Below are 21739 nucleotides of genomic sequence, written 5' to 3' on the forward strand. Positions count from 1 at the left end.
CAATTGGCTGATTGTCACTTAATGTTATATCATACACCTTGGTGTCAACAGGTTAGTGATAACTAAACACGAAATACTCATTCATATAAAATCCAAATGAACATTCATTAGTTACATCTATTCAAACATACCAATTCAGTTAATCCTACTGTTTCTATTTAATAAGGTGGTTCACCAGGCATGTTACCGCTAGAAAAGCATAGAAAAAACACGTAAATACCTAGTTTATAAACTGGAATGAAATCGGTTCGACAGTGTCACGATAATATACTTGGCTAGAGTGCAAGATGTATTGATTTATTATTAGCGACTTTAAATAAAATAAATATTAGAATTTTATAAATTAGCAGGACATGTGGTATTTGATGGTTATTTTATAACGACAAAAATGAATGAGTTACACCAAAGGTTGAGCAGTTATGCATACTGTGGACTATTTTAGATATAAAATAAAGCTCTTGATTTAATATTAGATACCTGGGCAAAGTGTGATTGGTTGGCTTTGTTGATTTTTGCACACATTGTTGTCAATATAATGGACTTTTGTTTTATACGACCGACATCCTTATTGGAGGTTTAGCTAGCTTTAAAACAATAGTTAATCATAATTTTCTGCATAAGATAATGCATGTACCTAGTCAGAAATATTACATTTGTTTTCCATTCGTGTGATATGTTTGAGCTTTTTTGATGAGGCACTTTTCGCTTTGATTTTCCTTTGGGTTTGACATTTTTGTGATAAATTTTTTACTTCTGTTTTGTAGGATTATATTTCAGAATCATCATTAGATTGATTAGATGATTGTTGGTTGCTTAACGTCCAGTGGCAAATATTTCGTGCATGTTCAGGACGATCAACATTAGATATTCTACAAATAATTTTGATAACAAAGTCATGTAATTTCCTGACATATATATTTTTGTAGCCGTTGTTTAGTAGTATGTTATTACATGTTTGATATTGTCTAATACTTGTAAAAAAACCTATACGACTAAACAATTAACAACTCTAGACAACGACGGATCCAACCATTGGACCACCAGTGAAGGTGATACAATAAATATTCTAAATATCAGCACAACGTTTGATCGGATATACTTATATATTTAACAATATTAAATGCATATTATCAACTATACGCACTAATTAAAAGCTATGTATAACGGTCACAAACCCGAATTGGTTAACCGAAAATAACATTAGCAGAACTTAACGTTTTGTGAACTATTTCGACAATAAATACATATGAATATTTTAAGCAGAAATGTTAAGAAGCAATAACATTCCTTAATATACTAGAGAGGCACAAAATACGAAAAGAACTGCAGGAGTCGGTGATACTGTCATGGCGAAAACAAAAAGAAAATCAAATTCAAAAGGGACTAAAGACAAACAAAAGTGCGCGAAAAAAAACTTATAAAACTAAAGACTACAAGATACAAATATAAAATTAGGGGTGTATAACACATATTACTTTGAAATAGCAAGCGGATCTGGTTTCACAAAGGGCACACTTCGTGTTGTTTATGTTAGTACAAAACCGGTCATTAGAATAATTACATTCCATGAAAAGAGGACGACAATGCGGTTACTGCAATTACAATGTATCCATCGTCATATTAAAATGCACAATTAAATTGTATAAATCAAGAAACTTACGCTGAATAATAATTACAAACGAAGTGATTGTACCCATCAAACCTTGACTTGTATTATCCTTCTGAGGTACAATACAAAAATTCAAAACTTCTTTAAAACAAGGAATTGCTAATAAACCGATCTGGACGACCTTAGTACCAACTTGTTGCCAAACCCATGATGCCAGTCTCCTATGACAATTTGAACCAGGAACAATCCTTCATGAACAAAATGTATAAGAGAAGTAAAATATTCCAAATGGACAATCAAACGCTTAAGTCGAAAACAAACTGATAATGTCATGGCAAAACGAAACAAAAAGGACTTACCACACACAGCAGTTCACAAAAGACAATATATAAAACTAAAGACCGTTCGACATAACTATACCAAATATCCGGAGTATACCGGATATCCTGCTTCACAAATTGCACCCGTCGGGTTGTTCATGTAAGTACAAACCCATTTTGTAGATCATATCCCAGGAAAATAGAACTGGATTATGGTAACAGCAATTGAAACATATCCGTCGTCATAATTAAAGATATATAAATTAAATAAAAAAAACTTACGCTTTATAATAATCACAGACAAAGTGACTGTACCCATCAAACCCTGTCATGTCATCGCCTTCGCTGGATGTAAATGTGCTACATGTAGCAACGCCGCATCCTATTTTAGTTGTTGCTGCAGTTACAATCTTTGTAGATATACAATATATAAAACGATTTTTAGAATCCACTGTCGGCCATTATAAGACAATACTGAAAAATTCTGTCTTCCACAGACATTTCAAAGACATCCATTTATATAGTCATCAATAAAATGATTTATTGGTAAAATGATCATAAACTAAATCGGACGAGAATTGATATTAGGTGCTTTTGAACAGATCATGTACAGTAAATGAGGAAACATGTAATGAAATATTGCTATAAAAGTTTGAATCTCTACTGAAAAACATTTTATTGACTTTTTGTTTATTACTGCTTTTAATGTTGTTATTCTCAACATACAAAAAAAGAATGAGAATTAGATAAATTAGTCAGTATCATATACTGTGGATTAATTGATTTTCGTAGATTGAGGAAACTTTGTATTCTGGTGGACATTTGAGTTCGTGGTTTTTCTAGGGTCTGCATATAAGCCTATATCCAATTTGTACTTCGTTGGACATTAGAAGTCGTGATTTACCTGTTACTACGAAATCAACGACAATTGGTATCCCACGAATAATAATGCATGATTTTCTCGCTACATTGAAGACCTGTTGGTGACATGCTGCTGTTGTTTTTTCTTTGGTCGGGTTGTTGTCTCTTTGACACATTCCCCATTTCCATTCTCAATTTTCTCCACAGTTACATAAAATACCTGTGTATAATGGCCACATGATTTCCCTGCCGTACATCCTTTATCAGAATTGCCATATGTCCAGTCACTTCACTCTTTTTCCCAATCGTTAATGCTCGCGACTATTGGGTCTGTACAAATGAAATATAATGTGTGTTTTACAGACTATTAGACACTTTCGACATAAACACTTGCTATACTTTCCTGTCATCAAAATAACGAAAGTAAGAAATGTGCAGTATTGACGTATTTATAAAACATGTAAAAACTGCATTTTAAATGGAACAAGATTTATGTTCAGTGTCTTTTGGCAGGTCATGTTAGTATAATGTTTGTACCTGTATTGTTAGTATAATGTGTGTACTTGTATTGTAGTTTAATGTTTGTTCTTGTATTGTTAGTATAATGTTTGTACGTGTATTGTAAGTATAATGTGTATACTTGTATTGTTAGTATCATGTGTGTACGTCTATTGTTAGTATCATGTGTGTACTTGTATTGTAAGTATCATGTGTTTACCTGTATTGTTAGTATAATTTTTGTACTTGTATAACAACATACTAAACTTTAACATGTCTTTTAAAGCTGTATTGATGATGTATAATGGAATTATGCTTCATAGCTCGAGATTAGAGACGCTCAGACCAAAATAGTCAGAAAGCCAAACAAGTACAAAGTTGAAAAGTACTGTGGACCCAAAAGTCCAAAAAGCTGTGCCTAATTATACTAAATACTATCTTTGAGATATACATATTTACCTTTATTTATTGCACTGTTTTCACCAAGTGTACCGAAAGTGCTTGATCTGTCTGGATTGTGAGACCAGTCACAATTTTGTGCCCACTGCTCCGCCTTACTGGCTAATTCGTCATTCCATTCCTTCATAAAAAAAAAATTGTAAATTTAGTGCAGTCCTCGTTGATCTATATAGAGTTTTAAAGATTATTGTGTGTCTTATGTAGACGAAACGTGCGTCTGGCGTACTAAATTATAATCCGGGTACCTTTGATAACTATTTACACCACTGGGTCGATGTCACTGTTGATGGACGTTTCGTCCCTCAGGGTATCACCAGCCTCGTTGTCAGCACTTCGGTGTTGACATGAATTTCAATTATGTAGTCATTTTTATAAATTTCCTGTTTACAAAACTTTTCAAAAACTAAGGATTTTCTTATCCCAGGCAGAGATTACCTTAGCCGTATTTGACGCAACGTTTTGGAATTTTGGATCCTCAATCCTCTTCAACTTTTTGCTTGTTTGGCTTTATAACTATTTTGATATGAGCGTCACTGAGGAGTTTTTTGTAAACGAAACGCGCGTCTGGCGTACTAAATTATAATCATGGTACCTTTGATAACTATTGTGGGCGGTTATTCGTTTTTTAATGATTTTGTTAGTTTGTTTCGACTGATAAGTTTTATTATCGCCTTGTCATCCTCTTTATATTGATATATAAATGTATTCCTTTATATGTAAGAACGTATAAAATTTCTCTTGTCAAAGGATTTGGTAAAAAAAAGAAATTAGGTCAATACATTTTCTAACTAGTTATTCAATCCTACATATTCCCTTCTCAAATCCTTTTGTCTTTTTGGACCCTCACTTTTACATTCTTACTTTCTAATGAAAGTAAATAACGAAAGTCCCGTCGTATGCCATAAGTTTTAAAACTGCTTATTTTTTAAGATGTCAAATGTATCAAAATGATCAATGAGGATTGCATTAGGAAACGGAAATGATTTGTTTGGTCTTATCAACTTAGTTTATTCGAGCATTCTCTTGCAGATGAAACAGGACAATGTCTTTGGAAATACAAATAAAGATATCATAAAATTTAAAATGACAATGGGGAGTGTGTCAAAGAGACAACAACCCGACCAAAAAGCAAAAATCAGCTAGAAGCCAACTATCTTTGTTAAACATTATTTTGTCTTTTCGTAGATAACAAAATAAAATGTAAAACTACTTACCAATTTTGGCATATCTTGGTTTGCGTCGCTACGTATCTTATTGTGCATAGAAACAATTTGATCTTTTTCTTTTTGTGACAACTCGTCTCCCATAGACACGCTGACATGAACGACAATCAAAAACAAACAAGAGAAAATAAACTGGCATCCAAACATATTGTCGATATCTTTAAGATACTATGAAGGCGATATATGATAAAATAGGATCTGTAAATGTTTTGTTTTGTTCCATTATTCTTATTTATACTTATATATTAACACATGCAACGCATACGTTACGTCGAAATAGTTTAAATTACCATAGTTTATCATATTTTGTTTTTGATGTTCCATTAATTATATCTTAGTTTTGGTCCAGATTTTCTGACCGTCAGATGTTTTATCACATCAATCATCGAATACATCCATCAAATCTGCTTTTAATAAACGATTGAATTTAAAAACGATTTTGTTCAAAAATTGTGTCAGTTTTTTCTAATTATCAAATATTTCATTTTATTGCATCCATCATATTTGTTTTCGATGAACGATTGAATTTTAAAACGACTTTGTACAAAAATGGTGTCAGATTTTCTGTTCACATATATTTATGTCACCTATAAACATGATCAACAATTACCACAACCATATCTTGAGTTATCTTATAATTTCAAAAACGTGCATGCCTCCTTAGAGCATCATCATAGCTACACTCATATACAACTTTGAATTATGATATTGACCTATGCAATCAAAATTAGGAATGCATTATGACTTTAAAGGTAAAACATTGTAGAAATAAACTCATCATAGATACCAGGATCTAAATTTTATATTTCCGCCAGACGCGTGTTTCGTCTAAATAAAAACTCATCAGTGACGCTCGAATAAAAAAATGTTGAATTGTCCAAATAAGTTGAAGAGCATTGAGGATTCAAAATTCCAAAATTGAAAGTGAAATTAAATAATCTGGCTTCTTTGATCCTCTTGTTTTTGACAAGTGTCTGGAGGAACTCCGATTCATATGAAAATAAGAAGAGGTCGGCAAGAAGAGGCTCAAAAACCCAATTCTTGGTAATTAATTAAGCTAACTATTAAACTACAGAGGCAATGCTGAGTGTGTGAATAAGTTATAACCATTTACATTTGCCAATTTAATATATACAATCTGATCAAAAATCAAAGTCCATGATTTTCTTACAAGGATCTGTAAAAAGCGCCATTATATTTTCTATTTTGAAAATATTCGAGGTCTTTTATATTGATTGGATTAATACATACATGCGAAGACTGAGGTTTTATAGGCGAATGTAAAAAATAATAGTAGAACAGAAACGGAATGTTGTCAAATCCTGGTAAGCAAAGTATTCACTAATGATTTGTATTTCAATCAGATACTAGTAGTTAAATTAAAAGCTTATAACCGGATTTGTATTAACATAAGCAACACCATAGGTGCCACATATGGAGGATCGGATTATCCTCCCGGAGCACCTGAGATCACCCCCATTTTTTTTATGGGTTTTTGCTTAGTCTATAATTTCTGTATTATGTTTTGTGTGCTGTTGTGTGTCTGTTTCCTTTTAGCTATGGTGTTGTCAGTTTATTTTCGATATATGAGCTTAGTTTAAACAATATTTATTAATAAACAATTTCAAGACAAATATTACAATGTTACATAAAGTACAAATATGGGAATAGGAAACAAGTTTGGAAAACTTTTATAGATCCGTCTCCCTAAAAAAACAAAAAAACATCTATTTAACATACAATATTACGTGCCAACAGTATATTCATTTTATGGTAGCATATGATACATTGAATAAATAAACACACACACACACACAAAATAAAAAAAATACAACAAATAAAATAAAGGGGGGGAAAAAAGTGAGGAAAAAAAACAAAAAACAAACAAACAAGAAACAGTCAACTCTTATTTACTTTTCTAGACAGTCACTGAAACCAACACACACGTCCGACCACAATCAACTACACCGGGCAATATTTTTTTTTTTAAAAGAAAAAAAAAGTCTTAATATATAATATATAAACATACACTAGATTAACTTTCAAAACGTTTTGTTTTATTAATGTATTGAGAAACTTTATGAAATATTTGCGTATTGTCCTCGTCAGCTTTTAGACTATCCCCATATAAAATAATCTTAAGGTTAGAACAAGAGATCGTCCCGATAGTATCCCTTCGAATTTCATTATATTTTGGACATTTGAAGAAATAATGAGGTAGTTTCTACTCGACCACAGGAACACAGTCCCTAAGAACACTACTCTGGAGCCTTAGTCTTGCTAAGCATATCTGTTCTCTTTTACAGCCGAAGTGAAAATACAATGGTATTTTATTAATATTTTGAGAAAGATAAGTTTTAAAAACCCGATTTTGATTGGTTTAGACGAATGTCGTCAGGAATATTGTTCCAAAGGTTTATTATGACTCGCAGAAAAGACTTTTGATAATAGCTTGTTCTGCATAATACAGTTTGTAAATTTGAAGATCCCCTAGTCCTGTGGTCGTGTAGATCTAGTCTCTGATTTGGAACTAACACAGAAAGATAATCAGGACAATCTCCGTGAAACATTTGATGAAATTTTAATAACTTATGTGTATCACGCCGGACTGGAGAGTTTCCCAACCGGTTTCATCGTACAGCAACTGTCTCGATGAAACCTTAGTACCACCTGTAACGATTCTGGCTGCTTCTAGTTGTAAGTTTTCCAGAGATGTTTTTAAATAGTTAGGTATGTTTTCCCAGACAATGTCCCCATATTCTAAGACTGGGCGTATGAAAGATAAATAAATAGTTTCTAAATGTTTCCTTTTAAGTTTAAACTTTAACTTTCGGAATAATGCTAATCTAGAAATAACCTGATCAATAATCATTTTTACATGATTATTCCAGCTTCCATCTTCATTTATAATTACCCCTAAATGCTTGTGCGACTCAACTTCTTTTATGATATTATTATTCATATACACTGGCGGGTGGTGGGGTTTATGATGCCTTTTTGAAATGGTCGTTATTTCTGTTTTGTTACGGTTGAAATTGACAACCCATTGCTTAGACCAATTATGTATTTTCTCAATATCTTTATTTAGCTTTTCTGCCGCTTCATATTCGCTATCAACCACTATATAGATTGAGGTGTCATCAGCAAACAGTTTTATATCACATTGGATGTCATTAACTATGTCATTTATATAAATGAGAAATAAAAAAGGACCCAAGATAGACCCTTGGGGTACCCCAGCTGAGACATGTTCGTTATTGGACGTTTCTCCACCAATGAAAACCTGTTGCCTTCTTGAGTTTAAAAAGCTTTCAAACCAAAGTATTAAGTTACCATTCATTCCTATTTTTCTAAGCTTATATAGTAAGCCTTTATGCCAAACTCGGTCGAAAGGTCGACTAATGTCGCAGAAAATTACCCTGACCTCTTTCCCTTCATCTAATGATTTACCAACATCGTTAATAATACATAGTAGTTGGTTAACTGTCGAATCACCAGGGATAAAACCAGACTGAAATTTTGTTAATAAAGAATTTGTAATAATAAAGTAAAAAAAGGTATTTAAAAATGCATCTCTCCATTGTCTTACCAATGTTAGACAGCAAAGATATAGGTCTATAATTAAGTAAAAATTCTGGGCCACCTTTGTTCTTATAAACAGGTATAACATTTTCTAGTTTCCACACATCTGGAAACCTCCATGTTAAGAGGGATCGATTAAAAAGTTTTGTACATGGATATTTCAAGACAGTTGCTGCCGCCCTCAGGAGTCTTGGACTGATTAAATCAGGCCCTGTAGCTTTTGAAATATCAAGAATTAAAAGCACATCTTCAACATCCTGCTCACTTATCACCAGTTCCTCTAGTTTATTAATTTCATCATTTTCTAATATTGGTAATACATTATGTGAATCATCAACAGAAGACTGAGCGCAGAAATAATCGTAAAAATATGTAGCTTTGTCGTAATCACTTTCTATATTATTGGTTATTGAAAATTAAAGTTGGATATGCAGATTTTTTGTTTGGTAGTCCGATCAAATTTTTTATGGTTTTCCACCATTGTTTAGTGCTTAATGTGTGAAAACTATCAACTTTACTTATTTGCTTTTCTAAGAATTTTTGTTTACTTGATCGAACATAGTTCATGCATTTATTTCTTATACGTCGAAAAGTTGACCAATCAATTTCATCGTTTGTTATTTTTGCCTTTTTATTTAATCTCTTACGCTTTCGAATCATTTTTCTTATATTCGAATTCATCCAAGTTGGATCATTTTTCCTAACCTGAACCATTTTATTCGGGATTGATTTTGCTGCCGCTTCGAAAAAAAATTTCCGTAACATTAACTGCCGCGGTATTAATGTTGTGATTATCAATTAGAGAATCCCAGTTAATTTTAAGGAGTTCGTTTTTAAACAATTCATAATCGCCTAAGTGGTATTGCCAAATTTGTCTTTTAAAGGATTTGGTTAATTGTTTTTCGATATTTATTACTGCACTTATGGGGCAATGATAACGTACAGAATTTTTGAGGATGTTTTCACCAACTTCTGAGTACAGTATTACCTCCGGATCATTTACCATAATAAGATCAAGTAGCGACACTGACTTTTCGCAAAAATATGTAGCATCAGTAATTATTTGATATAAGCTATTTTGGTTGCAAGTTTCTCTAAGATTTTTGTTTGCTATGATTAAGTTGGTCATCATTAAAATCACCGCAAATTATAATTTTATCTGCATTCGAATTTATGGCAAGATCTATTGAATAGTTTAGTTTTTCCCACGTTTGGTTATCTGAATCTGGCGGTCTATAAAAATTCCAAAATAATATATTTGTTCCTTCAACATGTATTTTGACCCAAACACATTCCAATCCGTTTATTGTAAATTCAGGTTTTTCTTCACTAAAAATATTTTCTTTCACATAAATAGCCACCCCCCCCCCCCCCTCCTGCTTTATGACTTCTATCATTTCTGTATGTTTTTTTAAAAGATTCCAATTTGATATTATTGTCATCAGTGTGTGTATTAAACCAGGTTTCGGTAAATAACAAAATATCTCTAAAAATGTCACTAAGCTCAGCTTCAATTAAGTCTCGTTTCGCTAGATAACTTTGTGTATTTAAACATGTAAAAGTTAACTGACTACCAGTGAGCAAGGAGTCGGAATGTGTTGAACAGATACTAGCTCTATACATGAGATAAAACAACCATAAACACGTGGCAATAATTAAGATGGTCAGTAAAATCACCAACGACGACAATACACTCAAATTCATATTCTGAAAATCATCAAGTTTATGTTTTGTTTTGAGTAATAGATTAATCTAACATTCAGTAAAGCATAAAATAACTTTGTTATTTCAATGTTACATATTATTCGACATATGACATATAAATGTACACTAAAAGATTTGTACTTTGTTATGATCAGTAATAACACAAGTTGATCTATAGTTAGGCGTAGATGCTTAGGCAATCGAGAAGACCGCGAGTAATTTGACCCAACGCGTGCCCTATATGTAATTAGGTCAACGTTTGACATAACGGTATTATTACAGTAGATACTTTGTGTAATATAGGACACGCGTGGGGGATTTGTGTGTTCATAGTATAAAAATGGTTATAATCGGATCGTGTGTTGGAGGCAACAGTGACTGACGACAGCTGATAGAAATAGTAGGACGTGGATGACTGAAAAAAAAAGTAAGTAGGAAAAAGTAAAATATATACACAGTGAAAAGGGGGTGGAACATGTAACTAAAAAAACCCCAGGATTTTACCACAACAGTGCCAAAAATAGTTGTACTGTTAAACGAAAATAAATAGTATTAACTCTGTTTGGACATCAAGTTTCGTCTATCAAGAAGACATATTAGAATAACATTTTTGTTTGTTTTTGGTGCTTTAATTGACTACTAATAAGCAATGAACAAAGGCTTTTGGAGAGAATTTGATCTTTTTAACTAATTCAACGTCGCTTAGGGGTGAGTATGTATGCATCACCCCGATTTACACCAAAAAAAACACACAGTTAGAGTATTGTAGGCTAAGTCTAAAAAAGAATCGTTTTTTGAATTCTTTGTAATATAACTTATGCAAAAGTGATTTTTCTGAAATATTCACCGTGAATGATATTCATCAGAAAATAGTTTTGTAGGAGTTCAGGTATTTTGAGTAATGGGTGCAAAAAATAAATAAAATAAAAAGCTTAAACCATGCAAGAAAATAAAAAAAAACACAATAAAAAAAAAACAAAAAAACCCCAACAACTGAAAACCCAACAACATAACCAGAGGAAAAAAATAAAAAGGGGGGGGAATTAAGTAAAAAGCCTAAGGGAAACGGGAATACAACTTATTTCAATATAAGGGGTAGAATACAATGACACTTTGAATTACATATAGTAGAACATAACTATTTTGGCATATTTTTTTTACATGTATCAAAGTAACAATATGTATACATTTTCATAAGTACTAATAGTCAAATGAGTACAGGTGTACGCTTGATTAATCTAAAATTTTCGCTGGATATGAAAATTGTAAATGTGATATTTTTACATCGTTTTAAATTGGTTGATCATTTGTTAGTACCAAGAGCATTCGTATAAAGTTGAACAGGAACGTCACTAGCTGGTTGTTCGCTGACCCTGTCATGACCATTTGACGCGTACTGCATTTCTGTTTCTTGGTTGTCTTCAATCTCGTTTATTTCAGTAAAGTTATCGGATTGGAAAACATAGTCATTCAGATCATGGATACGTGTGACGGCGTGTTTTTTGTTGTCGTTCCAAATTATCATGATCTTTCCATCAACCACCCATGTTGCCTTAAGTCTGTGGTTGCGCACATACACTCTAGCTTTGAATTCTATTTCATCTCGCGTCTTTGTTAGGTCATGGTTTATACAAATATCTTGAAGACCTGGTATTTCTCTAAGTTTCTTGGCTGATTTTAAAATTTCGACTTTTAAATCATGCTTTGGGAACCTTGCGATGATTTGGCGAGTTTTATTTTCCTTGAATTTTCCTGTACGATGGCTTACGCTAATGTCATCAACTTTTATGTTCACTCCTATCCTTTTTACTATGTCAATCACCTTTTCAGTAGTATTTTCACCTCTTGAAAAAGAAACACCACTTAGACGGAGAAGACCTTTTCTACTGTGCTGTTCGAGATCGTCAACTTTTTCTTGTAGAGTAGTGTTTTTTACATGCAGCTCATTTAGTTGGTTTGTTTTTATTTTAAGGGTTGATTCCAGTTTGTTTTGTTTTTCTTCTACGTCGTTTATCCTGTCAATTAAGTGTTTTTGTTTTTCGTTTACAACCCTCTCGACGGTCTTGTCAATATCGTCTTTCAGTAGCTGCTAAACAGTTTCGGCTATCCTAACTATATCAATTTCAGTCAAAGATACTTTAGGAAGCAAGTCTGATGGATTACTCATTTCAACTTTTCCTCTAGAACTACATTTTGATTGTTCTGACTCGCTGTCTGTGTCTGACTCGGAACTTATTTCACTATTTGTACGTTGTCTCTTGTCCTCAACTTGCGACGACGGTGATGGCCTTGAAGATTTTCGGCGTCGACGTTTTTTAATGTTTAATGGGGTTGTAGAGTAAGTTTCGTCGGAGTCGCCTCCCTTCATCTACTTAGTTATGAAACAATCACTATATCTATAAATATATATAAATGTACAATATAAATATTTTCAGTTTGTAGTTAGTAAGTTAGAAACCAGTTGTGAGACGTATTTGCATCACCAAAGTCTTCAAAGCCAAATTCAAAATGTTAGATAAAAGTTCATCCACGTATTAATGGCTGCCGTTGTTTTGGTGTGGTCTCGTAGAAAAGTTATCCATAAGTAGGTTCATTTAGACACAAAATTCATGGTTCATGCACTAAAGTGTTTTCCTAGAGTTTAACTAATACACTGCTGTGGTAAAATGTGTTTGAAGTTGTGTTATTTACATTTTATCAGGATGTTTTACCAAGAGTCATTTACCATACCTGTTGGCACTAGGGTGCACTTGATTCAATATATGAGCTTGAGTGTCCCTCTGGTATCCCTGACCCCTTTTTACAATGTATGAATTTAGTTCAAAAGACTTTAAGTTATTTTCCATAAATAATATTGATAACAATGAATACCAAACGATACTGCATATTACCAATCTCAAGGGTTTGATAAAGACATTGCAAAGAATCAGAATCTATCCGTTTCCTGCTGTAATTACCAACCGAGTGTTTTTGTTTTAGAAAGTCAAATATTGAACCAACACCTTAAGAAGTTCGTTTGACATGTTGTATATACCCAGTGAAAGATTGAAATAAAACAAGAAATAATATGCAACAACGATATATAGATTTATTCTACATAATGATTAAAAGACTTTTTCTTCAGGAGAAACTCTCCTGAAATGAAACAAAATTGAAATACAATCATGTAACAAACATTTCACATACATTCAAACATTCATACACAAATACATACAAACAGACAGAAAAATATGTAATCCGTGAATGGAAGATAAAGAAAACTTCATCGGGTATCAAAGTAACAATTCAAATTGTTTTCCATGCCGAATAATTACAGTTATAACTATAGACGTTCCTCAAGAACTAATAAACATTGTACATACAGATCTGATATATAATACTCGATTTCCGATATTGCAATTCAACCCACAATACATTTTGTTTTATATCAAACTTGTTAAAAAAAATATCACGTTCAACGCGACAATTTTTCAATGTGTTTTCAAGATGTTTGTGTTTTATTCAAGGACGTAAGTGCACATGGTTTGTTCGTAGCTGCCTGCTGATTTTTACGATTAGAAATCATAAGTTATACATGCAGTGACTATCGTCCTAAAATTGCAGCTATTTATTTTGCTCGAAATACTTTTGATGTTAAATTTCTGTCAATTAAAACAGACATACACGCTAATTCTGATTTCAAACACCACTTTATTTACTATTGACTGTATCATGGCGGTCAGGTATTATTTATGAAGAATGTCGAAGTGCCTGAAGGAAAAACACCGACCTTCGACAGCACAACATGCAACTCCAGTTAATTTAGATAGATAATGAATGCGCCCATCACGAGTTGGGTTTGAAATCACAACCTCAGCGTCAACAGGCTGGAGATATGAATTACTGAGACCACTTGAAAATCTAAAACAAATAAATAACATACCAAATCAGTTTCTCCTCCTTTGTTAGTTCCTTCACCTGTTGTTACCTCTCCTCCTGTTCCGGTTTTATAAGGTGGTTCACCGGGGAAATTTCCACTAAAAAAGGATAAACACAAAGTAAAATAACAAAAACAACATTTTTTCTTAAACAGGAAGTCCCTAATCAAATGAAAAATCAAAGCTCAAACATATAAAACTAATGGATAACAATCGACATTTTCCCGGAAATTATTTTTGCGACTGTCATACAAGTGAGATGTTAAACTAGTTAATATATAAGCGTTTATATATCTAAACCATGAAAAGTTAAACTTTTTTGTTAAATTTTTTTTTTTTTGTAAAAGTGTGAACCATAAACAAGACTGACATACGATAAACTGTTACTTGAAACCTCTGAATAGGGGTTAAAATTGTCAGAGGTTTGCTTAGGAAACAGTTGTTTGCAATTAAAGTGAATGTTTTAGTTGTCACTTCAAAATTGGAAGAACGCTGGTAAAACTATTGAAAAGTAAAATAACAAATAAACTGTTTTCTGAGGAAAATTCAAAACAGAAAGTCCTTAATCAAATGACAAGAATAAACAGCTTGAACACATCAACTGTCATATTTATGAATTGATACAGGCGTTTGCCGATGTAAAATATGATGGATTAACCTTGGTTTTATAGCTAGTTTAACTTTCATATATTAAAATAGTCGCATTGAATTCCTTAAGGAATGACTAATATTTGTTCTGTCTATTAAGAAATAACATCCGCAAATGTAGTGCACACTGAATAACCCGCGTATTTATTTCTTATAATTTATTTCTAAATTCAATTTTAAATTGGAGTTAACCATGAGAAACATTGATGATGTCACGCGTACGGTCACAATACAAAATTATGTCTATGAGCTAATAAAAATACAACGTCAACCAATCAGAAGACGCGTTACATCCCAAATTAAAATATTTTGTATTAAAAACAATGTGTTAACATTCTCGTTTGATTTATTTTACATTTGTTTTACACTTCTCTACATAAGCTAAATATATCACTTGTACGACATTCGCATACAATTCCTTTATTGACAACTATGTGCGAATGAATCAAACAAACATATCAAGGATAGAAAGAAAACCTTTCAAAAATGAACGAGGTATACGTCAAACTATTTAAGGGGTTGACCAATTTATAATATTCTATCACAGACCTCGACTGACCATATGTTGCGATTAAAGAAGATTGCGAAGTTTCATTCAAAGTCAGTAAATAAAAGCCTTTAAGTTAATGATTAAAAAGATGACATAAAAAGAAAAAAGTAAATCCAAAAGTAAAAACGCTCGTCCTCACAAACTGGTTGAACTATAAAACATTAACAGAAATTTTCTTTTTGTGACCCAATGACGAAAGTTTGACATAAAGAATAAAATTTGTTTAAAAGAATAAAGTGCTTATAAACTGAAAAAGAACAATCAACTTGTCATCGAAACTATGATGCCTGTCTACTTTGAATATTTGAATCAAGAACATTCCGTTATATATTAGAGAAGTAAAAGTTAACAAACAGACATTTAATTGCTCAAGTCGAAATCAAACTAATTAAAACAAACAAAAACGACTAAATAGAGTCGACAGTGCATAAAACACAATATATAAAAATTAAAGACTGTTCGACACGACTATTAAAAAAACCCTTGAGTATTGAGGATGCCACGGAATGGTAACCAGATCATGTTTTACAAATTGTACTCGTCGTTTTGCTCTTGTTAGTACAAACCAGTGATTACTGTAAACCAACTTATTTTCGCGAGCGATTTATTTTCGCGACTTTCGCGGTTAGAAAAAATACGCGAATATAAATCGTCGCGAATATGTAAACCTTGGATCTTTTCATATTAAACTTCTTCAAGTAAATCAGAAAATCGCGAAATTAAATAGCCGCGAAGTGGTCAAGAAAGAGTAAAACGCGAAATGTAGTATCCGTGAAAATAAGTTGGTTTACAGTATTCTAATTGGGATTATGTTTACAACATATCCGTCGTTATATTTGTAAACACAATTGAAGATATATAAATTAAGAAACTTACGCTTGATGATAATTACAGACTAAGTATTTGTACCCATCAAACCCTGACATGTCATCGCCATCGCTAGAGGTAAATTGGCTACATGTAGCAACGCCGCATCCTATTTTGGTTGTAGCTGCCCATATCATCTGTGTAAATATACAATATATAAAAAAGATTTTAAAAATCCACGAATGGTCGTTCACTAACGCCGTTATTTAAAATTACATTTGATAATCCGTAAAAATGATTCGGTCATAAACGGTTATGAGAACTTGTTGAACAAATTATATATTGAGGACCTGTTATGTTGATATTACATATCTTAAGTGACTATTTTCTGAGTCTCTGATTCCTTTCACGGATTTGGCTATACTTTTTGGACCTCTAGTCACGTTATTCTTCCATTAGCAACATTTTCTCATTAAAAACTTCGTTATTCAAAGAAAAATCTCACGTTCGGTGTTTTGTGATTTTTTTTCCAACGTTTAGATTACCTTAGCTGTATTTCGCAAAACTTTTAGGAATTTTAGTCCTTTATTTGGCATTGTTAACTTTTTGGGATTCGAGCGTCACTGATGAGTCTTTTGTAGACGAAACACGCGTCTGGCTTATATACTTAATTTAGTCCTGGTATCTATGATGAGTTTTTTTTTCTTACCTCAAACGATGATATCAAATAAAATTACAACTAAACTGCTTTATGTAATGAAGTTATTTAAAATTTTATAGAATATAAAATATGCAAAATAAAAGTTGAAATGTCTTTGAAAACATTTTGTTTACTTTCTATTACGTTTTTTTAAATTGCGGACTTGGTGTTTGATGATTATTGTTATAGGTATCAATTGCGGTCCTTTACTCGCAGATTTGTTTTTATATTCTATGAAGCAGAATTTATACAAGGGCTTGTATAGAAAGGAGAAAAGAAATATGCCCAGTCTTTTAATTTCATCTTTCGGTATATTGATAATGTAATGTCTGTTAATAATAATAGATTCAGTGATCATTTACATTTAATATATCTAAGTGAACTTAAAATTAAAGATACTATCGACACAGATAAATCTGCTTCATATTTAGACCTTTTTCTTGAAATGACTACTGATGGTAGGTTGGATACCAAAATTTTTCTTTTCTGTGTAGCAACATCCCAGCGGCACCAGCATATGGAGTATATGTGTCTTAATTGATACGGTACTCTAGAGCTATCTCAAAGTACGTTGATTTTGTTGAAAGTAGAATACTGCTTTCTCAAAAGTTTCTAAGACAGGGCTATGAATCAATTAAATTAAGGTCATCACTCAAGAAATTTTACGGTCGTCATCATGAGCTGATTGACCATTATGACAAAAGTGTGTCAGAAACCACATCTGATATTCTTCCTCAGTCATAATAACCTTCCAGCATTACCGAACTGAACAAAGAAATAACACGATGGGTGCCGTATACGGTGCAGGAAATGCTTGCCCTTCCGGAGCACCTAATTTCACTCCCAGTTATTAGTGGAGTTCGTGTTGTTTCTAAAATATTATTTATAACTGTTGATGTAACTGTCCTTTGGATTTGTGAGTCTTTGTTTACTCCTTGGTTTTGATTGTTATTGTCTATACACAAAAAGATATTCCATACCAAAGATTAATATCAATTTAGTAAATTACTCCATATCAGATAACATAAAATACCTGTGTATAATGACCACATGTACCCCTGTACATACCTGTGTATAGTGACCACATGAACTCCCTGAACATACCTGTGTATAATGACCCTATAAATTCCCTGTACATACCTGTGTATAATGACCCTAAGAACCCCCTGTACATACCTGTGTATAATGACCACATAAACCCCCTGTACATCCTGTATCAGAGTTGCCGTATGTCCAGTCACTTTTCTCCTTTTCCCAATCTTGAATGCCCCCGTGTATCGGGTCTGTTATTTTGAAACAAAGTATGTTACAAAATTTAGACAGAAAAATCGTTATTGATTACCATAATAACAAAACGTCATATTGTAAACATTGCATCAATGCCGAGACAACTAGTTTCAAATCTAACAGTGTTAAATATAAATTACCACACAATAAAAACGAAAGAGTCTTACTGCATATCAATTTGTTCTTCAATACTTAGATAAGTGATACAACATCAACCTTTGTTACATACAAATAGTAAATAAAAACAATTCTACATTTGATCTGATTGATTACATAACAGATAAACTGATTGGGTATACACAGTTATTTTACATCATAATAATTAATAGTTCCACACAATAAATATTTGTAATTACAAGGAAAATAGCGCAATAAAGAAACTGGTCCTATTAATAGGAATTGACAAAAGAAAAACATTTACCTTGATTAATTGCAATGTTTTCACCAACTGTACCGAGAGCACTTGATTTGTCCTGATTGTGAGAAAAGTCACAACCCTGTGCCCACTGTTCCGCCTTACTGGCTAACTGGTCATCCCATTCCTAGAAAAATGTATCAATATATTGAATAACATGTAATGCTACCATTTCTATTATCTTATATTTGGTCTATATTAAGTTTAGTAGACTGGTGTTTGTCTTTTGATCTCTGTCGGATTATTGACGACGTTATCACTTGTTTTCGACTAATAGAAGGGTGTCCATGGTCAAAGCTGTCTTTTAGTTAACGAGATTAAGTTAAAGGATAATACACGGCTAGTTTTTTGTGTCAAACTATTGGAAATTCATTACATTTTAAAACCATGATTGTCGTCGTAAGTTCCCAAACAGAACTCAAATTTTGGGGCATCATCTTATATGATCCGAGCATCACTGGTAAGTGTCTTGTAGACCAAACACTTGTCTGACGTAAAAATTTGAAATATTGGTATCAATGATGAGTTTATTATTAAGTAGCAGTGAAATGTTTCTGTTTGCACGTATTATCAAATACACTGGAACAAATAATCATCATGATTGGAAAGATATGATCTATTGAAGATAAGATGACTAAAATAGGAACGTATGACATATGGTGATAACAAATATGATTTTATTATCAATAACATAACTATAATGATACCAAAACACAATATTAATGGAAATACATAAACAGATATAATCAAGATTTGGTAAATATCAGTATTTCTTAAAAATCAAACTGCAATCTGATGTATTACCGCAGTCAAAATAACAACCCACTCTTGTTCACACCGATATATATAAAATTTTGCCATAATTCCGAAAAATAAAATTTTGTCAAAATATAGAAAAAAAATCAAATGGAAAAAATTAAATAATAAAAGAAAATTGGTGACAATAAAAATATTAGCATTTTTCAATTTTACATAACGGTTTAAGAAAGAGTAAAGGCATTGTTCTTAAAATATACATTCGTTATCTTGTTGATATCATGGGTGTATATAGTTTTACACCAGTGTAATCTAATATAGCTAATAATTTTCGTAAGTACAAAATAAAATGTCAAACTACTTACCAAGCTTGGTGGTGCAGGGCTTGCAGCTGGCGACACTTCGCCACGTATCTTATTGTGCATAGATACGATTTGATCTTTTTCTTTTTGTGACAACTCGTCTCCCATAGACACGCTGACATGAACGACAATCAAAAACAAACAAGAGAAAATAAACTGGCATCCAAACATATTGTCGATATCTTTAAGATACTATGAAGGCGATATATGATAAAATAGGATCTGTAAATGTTTTGTTTTGTTCCATTATTCTTATTTATACTTACACATTAACACATGCAACGCATACGTTACGTCGAAATAGTTTAAATTACCATAGTTTATCATATTTTGTTTTGATGTTTCATTAATTTTATTTTAGTTTTGGTCCAGATTTTCTGACCGTCAGATGTTTTATCACATCAATCATCGAATACATCCATCAAATCTGCTTTTATTAAACGATTTTGTTAAAAAAAATTGTGTCATTTTTTCTAATTATCAAATATTACATTTTATTGCATCCATCATATTTGTTTTCGATGAACGATTGAATTTTAAAACGACTTTGTACAAAAATGGTGTCAGATTTTCTGTTCACATATATCTATGTCACCTATAAACATGATCAACAATTACCACAATTATAATTTGTGTAATCTTATAATTCCAAAAACGTGCATGCCTCCTAAGAGCATCATCATAGCTACACTCATATACGACTTTAAATTATAATTTTGAGCTATGCAATCAAACATAGGAATGCGTTATGACCTTGAAGGTAAAACATTGTGTAAATAAACTCATCATAGATACCAGGATTAAAATTTTATATTTACGCCAGACGCACGTTTCGTCTAAAAAAGATTCATCAGTGATGCTCGAATAAAAAAATATTAAAAAGGGCAGATAAGTTGAAGAGCATTGAGTTTCCAAAATTCCTAAATGTTTTGCCAAATAGTTTGTTTCCTTCAGTTATTATGCAGTTATCATTCTTCGCTTAAATTATTAACCATGGTTCAACTTATGTTGTCATGACCAATGAAATAATTAAAATACAACAGTAACTGACGAGTGTCTGCTTAAAAGTTGTGTGAACATTTGAATGCAAGCAATAGACAAAATTATGTTTGTAGACTGCCTCTAGTAACCTCCAACAAATTAAGTTTGAAGACTGCCTCTAGTAACCTACAACAAATTATGTGTGTAGACTACCTCCAGTAACCAACAACAAATTATGTTTGTAACATGCCTTCAATAACCTTCAACAAATTAAGGTTGTGGACTGCCTCCAATAACCTTCAACAAATTACGTGTGTAGACTGACTCCAGAAACCTACAACAAATTAAGTTTATAGACTGCCTCCAGTAACCTTCAACAAATTAAGTTTATAGACTGCCTCCAGTAACCGACAACAAATTAAGTTTGTGGACTGTCTCCAGTAACCTACAACAAATTATGTGTGTAGACTGCCTCCAGTAACCTACAACAAATTATGTTTGTAGACAGCCTCATGTAACCTTCAACAAGTTACGTTCGTAGACTGCGTCCAGTAACCTACAATACAAGAGGGATGAAAGATACCAAACGGACAGTCAAACTCATACATCTAAAACAAACTGACAACGCCATGGCTAAAAATAAAAAAAGACAAACAGAAAAACAGAAAAACAATAGTACACATGACACAACATAGAAAACTAAAGAATAAACAACACGAACCCCTCCAAAAACTAGGGGTGTTCTCAGGTGCTCCGGAAGGATAAGCAGATCCTGCTCGACATGTGGCACCCGTCTAGTTGCTTATGAGATTACAAATCCGGTAAATAGTCTAATTCGGTAGGTCACATTCATGAAAGGAAATGGGATTGTAGTTACGACGTAAGGAAACTATCCGATATCATTTGTGAAACGGTTATTCCAAAACGGTCAACCAACTCGTGATGGCGTCCGTAAAATTTACGAAGGGATGATTTCAACTTCACCATTTTGAACTCTTGGTTTAACAGCTTCTTTGTAAGCAGCAACCCTCTATCAAGAAAATCATAATAGGAAATGCAA

General features: G+C 32.5%; 1 protein-coding gene and 1 long non-coding RNA gene across 3 annotated transcripts in view; both read right to left on the reverse strand.

The window, feature by feature from the left end:
• The window catches only part of LOC134691429 (biogenesis of lysosome-related organelles complex 1 subunit 5-like), a 280858-nt gene that overhangs the window by 55351 nt on the left and 203768 nt on the right, over positions 1-21739 (reverse strand). The gene's annotated exons all lie outside the window — the stretch shown is intronic.
• On the reverse strand, positions 146-3140 carry LOC134691634 (uncharacterized). Its single transcript, XR_010102165.1, has 3 exons — positions 3011-3140; positions 2212-2339; positions 146-189 (listed from the first exon to the last, which is right to left on the reverse strand). It is a non-coding gene; the product is annotated as an uncharacterized LOC134691634 (long non-coding RNA).

Source organism: Mytilus trossulus, chromosome 11 (assembly GCF_036588685.1).
Source record: "Mytilus trossulus isolate FHL-02 chromosome 11, PNRI_Mtr1.1.1.hap1, whole genome shotgun sequence".
Lineage (NCBI taxonomy): Eukaryota > Metazoa > Mollusca > Bivalvia > Mytilida > Mytilidae > Mytilus > Mytilus trossulus.